Genomic DNA, 9,983 nt, shown 5'->3' on the forward strand with positions numbered 1-9,983 from the left:
GAACTTTAATAAAATTATAAATTAAAAAGTTATCACTTTCAGAGAATAATTGTAAGTAGATGTAATTGATATTACCGCTAATCTCTTACCACTATTGTATATATGCAATTGAAATTTTCAAAACATAAATGAACAAAATATTAATTACAAAATATTTTAATAATTACGAGGGTCACTATTTATATTTCGGGTCTAGCAATAAAAAACAAACATTTATCATTGGAAATGGTTTTATTGTTTTTCAAAATATTCCCCATGAAGATCAATACACTTTTGCATGCGCTGAAACCAATTTTCGTAGCACTTTTTCCACTCCGATTGAGACACCTCCAAAACATGGTTTTTGAACGCATCGACTGCTTCTTCAGGTGTTGAAAATCGTTGTCCACGCATTTTTTTTTTGATGTGAGGGAATAAGAAGAAATTACGAAATATTTTAATAATTATAATAATTACGAGGGTCACTATTTATATTTCGGGTCTAGCAATAAAAAACAAACATTTATCATTGGAAATGGTTTTATTGTTTTTCAAAATATTCCCCATGAAGATCAATACACTTTTGCATGTGCTGAAACCAATTTTCGTAGCACTTTTTCCACTCCGATTGAGACACCTCCAAAACATGGTTTTTGAACGCATCGACTGCTTCTTCAGGTGTTGAAAATCGTTGTCCACGCATTTTTTTTTTGATGTGAGGGAATAAGAAGAAGTCATTGGGTGCTAAATCAGGACTGTACGGCGGATGACCCATCAATTCGACATTTTGAGTGCTCAAATAGTCCATTGTTTCAGCTGATTTGTGAGAGCTTGCATTGTCATGATGAAGAATGATTCGCCGGCGCTTGTTTGTTTTCCTTATTTCTTCGAAAACTTTCGGCAAACAGATGGTGGTGTACCATTCAGAATTGACCGTCCTACGTTCCACTAAAGGTACTGTGGCCACATGACCGGTTATACCAAAAAAAAACGCGATCATTTGCTTCGATGTGCTTCTTCCACGAACAACTTTTGTTGGATTTGGCTCGTCTTGGAACACCCATACGGTCGATTGCTGTTTCGTTTCGGGCTCATATGCATAGATCCATGATTCATCACATGTGACTATCTTATAAACGTCTTTTGACGCACCGCGATTGAATTTTTTCAACATTTCTTTGCTCCAATCGACACGAGCCTTCTTTTGTGCAATCGTCAAATTTTTTTGGATCCATCGACAACACACCTTTTTCACGGCAAGATGTTCATGCAATATCTTATGTACGCTGGTGGAACTAATGCCCAAGGATGCCTCAATCTCACAGTATGTCACATTATCGAGACACTCTTGTCTCGATAATCCGCGCCGAAAATCGTAAAAAATCATCGCACGAAAATTTTCACGGGACAATTCCATTTTTTGACCGAGATGAATTTTTCAAGTCACTGTAAACAAAACAATTCGCGCTCGAATGACAAAACGTTCTGAGTGAAGTTGTCCTAAAAAATGTCAAACTTTCCAATGGAAGTGTCAGATTGCACCTGGCAGCACTAGTATTGCCAGGACCCGAAATATAAATAGTGACCCTCGTATTTTTATTTGAAAAAATTTTCATTTATATACATTGCCATTTTTGATTATAATTAAAGATGAAAGAATTCCATATAAAATGAATAGATTAGTTAATTCAATCAGAAATGTCACCTTAAAATTTCTGTACTGAAATGAAATGGAAATAATACATTTATAATAATTAATAGAATAATTTTCAATTAAGTGCAATTTAAGATCATACATTCGTATATGTATATATAGTGAATGGACATTTCCTTTTAAAATAATCACGAAACGAAACGATTGCATTTGTATATGCAAAGTTTATTAAGAAATCGCCACTCAAAATATAAAATTTAAAATTAATTGATATAGCTATCTCAGAATTAAACAAGACACTTTAATTTATTAGACAAAATGAATTAATTAAAAAACATATTTAATATAAATCTTTCATTTCATTTCAAATGGAAAGGAACAAGCTGTTTTAATTGAGTGCAAATCCTTTTTTTTGCTGACGACTTTGCATGCAATAAGGGAGGTTGTGCGATGGCAACAAATTTCATATGTTGAGATTTCGAAAACTGGAAACATGAATAAACTGATTTTAAAGAAATGTCTGTCGGTCAGACCTATTTGTTTGTCTGTCGGTCTGTTTGTGCACATCAGTACAAGAAATTCGGCTGAACCGATTTTCACGAAAATTTATACATATTTGAATTTAATTTGAGGTTGAGACAGTTTCGTCAACTTTTGAGATGTAGTAGGTCTCTGGAACTAGAACTTTACTAAGAGCCGATTTTACTTTTTGGACTATTTTTAAGAATATAATCAGTAAACTTTGCTAAAATTTTATATATATAAGTTCATACTGACATAACAACAAGTCACCAAACTTCTTAAGAATATTAGGTGTCAGCCAATGCGCTTTGGTTATGGGCCGAATTTATATTTTTGCTCATATACAGAGAAATAATCAAGGAATTTCTTTCAAATTTCATATTTGAAATCTGATCAGTAAATTTTGAGTGAATGTCAGAGCTCGGGAACAGAACTTTTAATAGAGTCCCCTTTTACCTATTTGACATTATCTCTGGAAATAATTGGCGGAATTTTTAAAGCTGCCTAACGTTCCTATAATTTGCATAAAGTTTTTGAAAGGAATTTTCATAATCTTAAGTAGCCCTTTAGCTAAACTATATAATGCACTTTGCAGTCGGTTATGTGCTGACTGCATCAGATTATTTACTATATACTTGTATTATTTATTTAGCATATCTGTTTTTTAAATAAACGTACGTATATTTGACTATATATATTAATTATATATATAAAATTTTTATGATTTTATATTTTAATAAAAGACTGTTAATTATTTTTCTTTGTAAAACATCAAAAGAGATCACCATTGATTTCATCATTTTCTCATTTATCTGCAAAAAAAAACTTTAAATTCTTTTTTTCATCTTCTACTAAATTCTTAATCGTTTTTGTTAACAAAATATTTACTATAGGAGAATGTCTACATGTTTTCAACTTTGTTTTTTCCTTTATATCACCACATTGGATTAACACATCATTTCACTAAAAAGAGACATACACTGTCACAACAAATTCAATAAAGAAAAAAATAAAAATAATACAAAAATTTCAACAGGTTTATAAGACGCGGTTTACACAACCTAACTTGTAAGTTTAGTTTAATTGAAAACAGAAGAAACTGAATTGATCCACTTTTCCTTTTAAAAAAAAAAATGAAAAAAATAATCATCGCATGCCATCAGATCGCTACCATAAATATTGTTATTTTGCTATGCATTTCAAAAAATTACTTTAAGAGAACAACTCACAAAACAGGAACATATAAAAATTGTAAAAATTTTAATATTTATGTCAAGTAGAAGAAGAAGAAAAAGAAAACGAAACCAAAAGGAGTATAGAACAAAACCAAAAACAACATAAATGACTTGCCATGAACTTAAAGGACTTTTTAAAAATATTCACGCAATAATATAAAATTGCAATACCTAGTATGCATATGGTGCATTTAGTTTCTATATTCGTGGATTATAAGTATATATAGTTCACCATACCGTATAGAAAATAGTCAATTTTAACTATTAGATCTGCCAATTGACTCAACATATTCCAATTATTTATGATTGTTGTATGGTATATAACAAGTATAAATGAACACATGCATGAAAATAAAATAGTAATTTTTACCATTTATGTTCGATTTATAAGCTAGCATTCACATCTATGTACGTAGTGTACACAATTGGACATTCATATAGAATTTTATAGTGCATGGTAGGAAGCCGGTAAATATTCGTTTTTGTTTTGTTTTTTTTTACAACCGGATTAAATGAGAATTTATTGACATATTATCTTTTTCGAGAGAGAGAGAAAAAAATGATTTTTTTTTTTAGTTAATACTTACATATATAAAAATATTAAGACTTCTTAAAGTGTTAAAATGCTTTTATTATATAAAAATATAAATTGATTTTGAATATATTTATTACGAAAGTGTTGAATTTGTTTCTAAAGTAATTAAGAAAAATAATTTTCAGAATAATTAACATGCGAGTAAACTTACATATATTTGTAAAACTGAATGCAGGGAAGGAGCCTTCAGTTTCATAAATTCCGAAGCTATATGGAGTTGTGTCAAGGAAATACAAACTTTTCAGAACAAGGTACTTCGTAAAATGGTGGGTGCTCCCTAGTATGTGTGCAATAGTGACATTCAAAATAGTATATAAGGAGTGAATTAAGTGAACAAATAAGGACTATGCCATGAAACATGGGATACCTTTGAAGAAGGATGTGAATATTGAAGCCACTCGACTTACAGACGAGAGTGTTAGGACAGAAGGATCGAAACAAACCAGATCTGTCGATTTAACCTTCCAATTCATAGAATATTAACACAAAAATACAATAGAGCAAAACTAATGGTTAGTCAGTTTTACTAGTTTTAAAAAGTTATAACCAGATCAGAAGCGTTTTGGATTGGGTTAAAGTCCCGTACTATTGATAGGTCTGAAGACGATTTTGAACACCTGTGTAGAATAAATAAATAAATGAATAAATTCCGAAATTTCCGTTATCTAGAATATATAATTATGATTTTACTACTTGTAAATATTGTAATAATGACAAGCTGTCTAGCTTAGTTTATATAGAGTATCCGCCAAGGAAGCGACACGTCACGTAAGGTGAAACAAAATTCAGTGACAATTTCTTTATACTCGTATATACCTATTCAACTCAACTGCTAAAACGTTCGCGTCTGTAAAACTGTAGATGGCTGGTTCGATTCCAGTTTAAGGAGAAAGAAAAGTTTTTTTATTTTACTCTCGTTCTGCCTCACCTTCGTCATCCAATAGGTCCCTTTATGAGATCGTATTAAATTTGAACGGAGTTATCTACATAGGTAAAAATAAATTATTTTCATAATGAATAAACATATTTCAAAGAAAAACAAGTGGATTTTCTTGAAAAGCCTGTAAGATAGCCGCATTTTTAAGTATCTATATATTCATTTGTATAGAAAGCTCATATTTACGAAATGAACCATTACTTTGTTAATATTTAATACAATGTATACATTCTGTTTCTTATAAAATTTACTAATCGCAATCGAATTTATGATAAAAACTTATTAAAGTACAAAAATAGATCAATGGTTAAATATACATTACTCTTAAAAGGTGCACTATTTCGCGGTAATTTAAAAAACAAGATAAAAAAGAACATACTTACATGCATATAGTTTTTTTTTCACAATGTGCGGTCTTTTAAAACTGTTGGAAAAAGAAGTTCTTCTAAGAAAAAACAAAATACATATTATAATGCACGTAGAGACAGAAATTATGTTCGGTCATTAACGTTTAATAAAATTTATATTTCTTTAAATCAATACTAAATTACAATTCGAATTTGAGCGAAAGGAATGTGTGAGCAAGTTTCTGAACCATTTGATGGGTCTCAAACCATTAGTTGAAGCATTAGCGTTCTGATTGAAGAGGAATCGAATCTTCGTTGGGAGGCTACATTGACGGCTGTCATCATGTGAACCTGTTTCTTCCATTTTGTTCAAGGAAGTTTGCTTCAGAGCAAGATTGAAGGCTACATGGGTGAAATATCACCCAATTGCCCGGTGAAATATCACCTGCATAAACCGGGAAAATCGGACTCTCTTTTGTGTAGATTGTGCCGAGACGATAAGGAGACGGCCATTCATATTCTGTGTGACTGTCTTGGTCATTAAGCACCGCAAATGGTTTTGGCGGGACTTTCTCAGTATTGGAGTGCTCGCTTTCAGCTCCTTGAGGAATATAGATGAGAAATAGGGATATGAGTAATATATAGGTGGGATATGCGAGGGCTATAAAAAGTAATAGCCGGCTGCGGTGGTCGGAGGAGAGAAGTTCCATTTTCTGTATTTTTCTTTAATATTCCGCAATACTAATTACTGGTAAATTGATTTAAACCAAGTGCTTCGTAAATACCCAGATAGTGGAAATGACAAAAAGTTTTCTTGGATTTCTACATTGCAATCGACCAATATTTTTGACGTTTTAGTATTACGGGATGAATTAAAAATGAAATAAATTCAGCAAGGAATCAACATTTTCACCGTTTACCGTATTTTATTTATAAATTTTTCATTCACTGAACTTTTTCCAAAATTTTCCCAATTAAATTATCTGATTTTGTGATTTTAAACTTTCAAAATATTGTTATTAAATTTATTTTTCGTGTAGGTGTCAGAAAAAAAAGCAGTATTACATATACTTACTATATTTACAACAGAGTACATACTTATAAATTGTATAAACAATATGTCGGGAAAAATTCACTTATTTTTAAATGTTTTCCACGTACATTGTCATTTCTTCAATTTAATATACGGAAAAAAATATGCGTCTTTATTATTTACGCGAATTTAAATATTTCAAGGTAAAATTAATCTCCTTTCTATATACAATAATATATATGTACATATAACTATATATGTGTGTATTTTTTATTATTTTTTTTTAAATAATAATTCCAAAATTATTGTTTTATTAAAAAAAAAAAGGTTTCTTAACAATTTTCATCATTTAAAAATTGTATTTTACTTTCATTCACCATTTTTTTAACATGGATGGATAAGATGGATGGATACTTTGTATTATGTAAATCACAGCACATATCGCAGCCAATTAAATATTATGTTTTCATTTTATAGTTGAAATTCATATGAGTAAAAACGTGACTTTAAAATATTTCGTATATAGAATAAAAGAAAGACGCGTTTATCTCATTTAAAGATGAAAAATTTTTGACTTTTGGAATTAATTAAGAAAAAACCAAAAAATTAATTTGCGAAAAATGAAGTTTTTTTAAAAAAGAAAACGACGACTTTTTAAATGAAAATCATGATTAATTATTATATTAAGGAAATGTTAGCTGAATTTAAAACATTTTTACATATTTATTACATTTAAATGTGGGAAAATTGGGAAAAAATTTAAGAAAAAAAAAAGTATTTTAACATTTAGTGGAAACATTTAGTAGGAAATTTGGTATAGGACTTATTTACATCATCGAAAAATATTGTCCGGTTCAATCGTTTAAATAGAGATAAGGGGTAAAAGGAATTTCTCTCCTCCGACAGCCGTGACTTATTGTAACTCTCCCATATTATGCTTATACTACCCTGATCCTAAACAGCTAAATACCTAGAGCTTTCCAATACTGAGGAAGCCTGTACCAAAGCATCTGCGCCCTCTATGAAGATCAGAACAGAACAGTCATACAGAATATATACGACCGTCTTCTCATCGTCACGGCGGAATTTACACAAAAAAGTGTTTTGATTATTGCTCAATTTGTGCATGATTGATGAGACAGCTTTGCGTGATGACGTCTTTCAGTAGTCTCCCAACGAATATAATAATTGGCACTTCACAGACTCCGCAATTACATTTCTCAGCTTGTAAAGAAGAGGAACATGTGATGTAGATTGTGTCGATGCGATGAATGTATATCGGATATTGTTATGCTCTTGTAATAGTGGAGAGAAAGAATTTTTAAAATTATAATAAATGTACTAATACAAGTTGTACAAAAGCATCGAATTGTTTCAAAAAATAGAGTAGAATTGAAATTGCATGGAATATAAACAAGCTATATATATACAAATAATAATATTTTATTGGACGTATAACGTAAGTAGTTGCAAACATAATTATCTTATTCTTATACAAGAAATCAGTTGACAATAGACGAGAATTCGAATATAAATTCATTAAGAACTTACCGCAGCTGAATAAAGAATGTGATAGAGCAGATTTTCATTTATAATGTAGTTATTTATATTAATATCATGGGAAGTACCTACATCGCATATAAATCGATTGTTATAATTGTCTTAACAAAAGAACCTCTACTTTTATAAAGTATAGAAGATTGATATTTAGCAAGAATATTTTCAATTCTTAATATATGTTATACGAGTACGTATGTTTGTAATCGAATGTAGATTCTTCAAATATAAAATATACTTAGAATAGTTTCTTAACAATGTAACAAAAATAATTTAATGTCTTTCAAATTGAAATCTATTTTATCTGTCAAAATTCTTCAATATTGTTACTGAAACGAAAATATTTTCTTCAATCTTTTAAAATTAAAAGAACAAGAAATTTGTGTAAAGAGTAAATTCCTTACCAGTTAACGGTCATCACAATGCGTGTGTGGTCTTAATTAAAAATTAAAAAAAAAAAAAGAAATAATTTCAATTCAAAATTAGAATTTTTTTATTAATTTGAAAAAAAAAAAACAACAAAAACACAAATTAGAAATATTTCAAAATTCTCTTGATATAAAAGAGGAATTTTTTTTTTATACAATTAATTAAAATTAAGATCACATTTATTTTAATTATACACCTATTATTGATAACAAATTTTAATTAAATATTCAAATAAGTAATTAGAATATATAAGAAATAAATTCAGTTAAGATGCACATATTTAATGTAGAATCATGCATATTAAGAAATTCAAGATAAATATTCCACCCACGTGGGAATTTATATTTACAATAGCTTATTAATTTTAAATACACACAAAGAAATATTTCGAAAAGTATTTCTTAATCTTTTGGAAATTTTCATATTATGAGTGCATTTATGAGGAACAAAAAAATTTCAGTAATAAATAAGTCAGAATACTTAAGATTACAATCGAATTTTTGAAAATGCATATGAATTTAAATTAAATTTTAAGAGCATTTTTGAAAATTTTAATTTTCGATATTAACTTATTTTCTATATAACTAAATAAATACTATATCTACATAAATACTGCCATGCACATTCTTTGCGACTGCCCTGTCCTGGCGGTCCAGCGTCAAAATTGTTTTGAGCGGACTTTACTGAGCTTTTGGGAGTTTCTGTTTTATTCACTTGGGGATATCTCCAGCTTTATACTTCGAAAAGCGATATTATAGGCGAGAATGTTGGGAGGCTACAAGTCGCGAATGGCTGCAGTGCCCCGAGTGAGATGTCCTTCTGTTCCATTCTGTTCACTTAAAAATCTACAATCCACACATTTACTTACCTCAATTTATGTCAATCACCGTTAAGCAAGTGCATTTTATAAATAACATTTCAAAATTTCTTAATCTAATTAAAAGATGCATCCTAGATTAGCATTTTTGTTGCAATTTCAACTATTTAAATGCAAATTTATTACAACTTTTGGAAATGATAAATGTGAATTTTCACTTTTTCCAAAAATATGTATGAAAAATACAATTTTCCACGTCACTGTGAAATCGCGCGCGATATGCATATTTTTTTTTTTTTTTTTTTTTTTTGTAATTTCACTAACTTTTCATGAAATTGTAGATGATGTTTTATAAGTGAACAAGAATGTACATACATGAAAATTTCACCCACAATCGTAAATAATTTTTTTTTTTATTATTAAATTTATCTGGAATAAAATACACAAAACTTTTACTTTTCCGTTTGTTGTTCAGATTAAAGATAGTTTGTTTGCAGTTTTTCAGTTTTTTTTTTTTTTTTAGTTTTCAGATCAAAGATAATAATGCCGTTAAAAATCTGTAAAGTTTATTTTATTTTACAATAATTTTTGAAGTTAAAACAAAAATAAAGTTTGCTTTCATTTCTACAATTTATAAATTTATTGTCATTTTAATAGAAAACCGCACATATAGGTAAGAAGAAGTGGAAATTATGTTTGTACAATGGGTACTTGTGAAATTTTTTTTTTATTATTATTATTAATATATTTTTTGTTACAAGATAAATTTAAATATTTATTCACGTTTTTATTCAAAATTGTATTAATTTGGAAATGAATTTAAAATTGGTTGAATTGTAATTTTGAATTATCATGCAATATGATTTATATATAATTGT

This window comes from Condylostylus longicornis, unplaced genomic scaffold (genome assembly GCF_029603195.1).
Source record: "Condylostylus longicornis isolate FDR11 unplaced genomic scaffold, ASM2960319v2 ptg000002l, whole genome shotgun sequence".
In the NCBI taxonomy this organism is placed as follows: Eukaryota; Metazoa; Arthropoda; class Insecta; order Diptera; family Dolichopodidae; genus Condylostylus; species Condylostylus longicornis.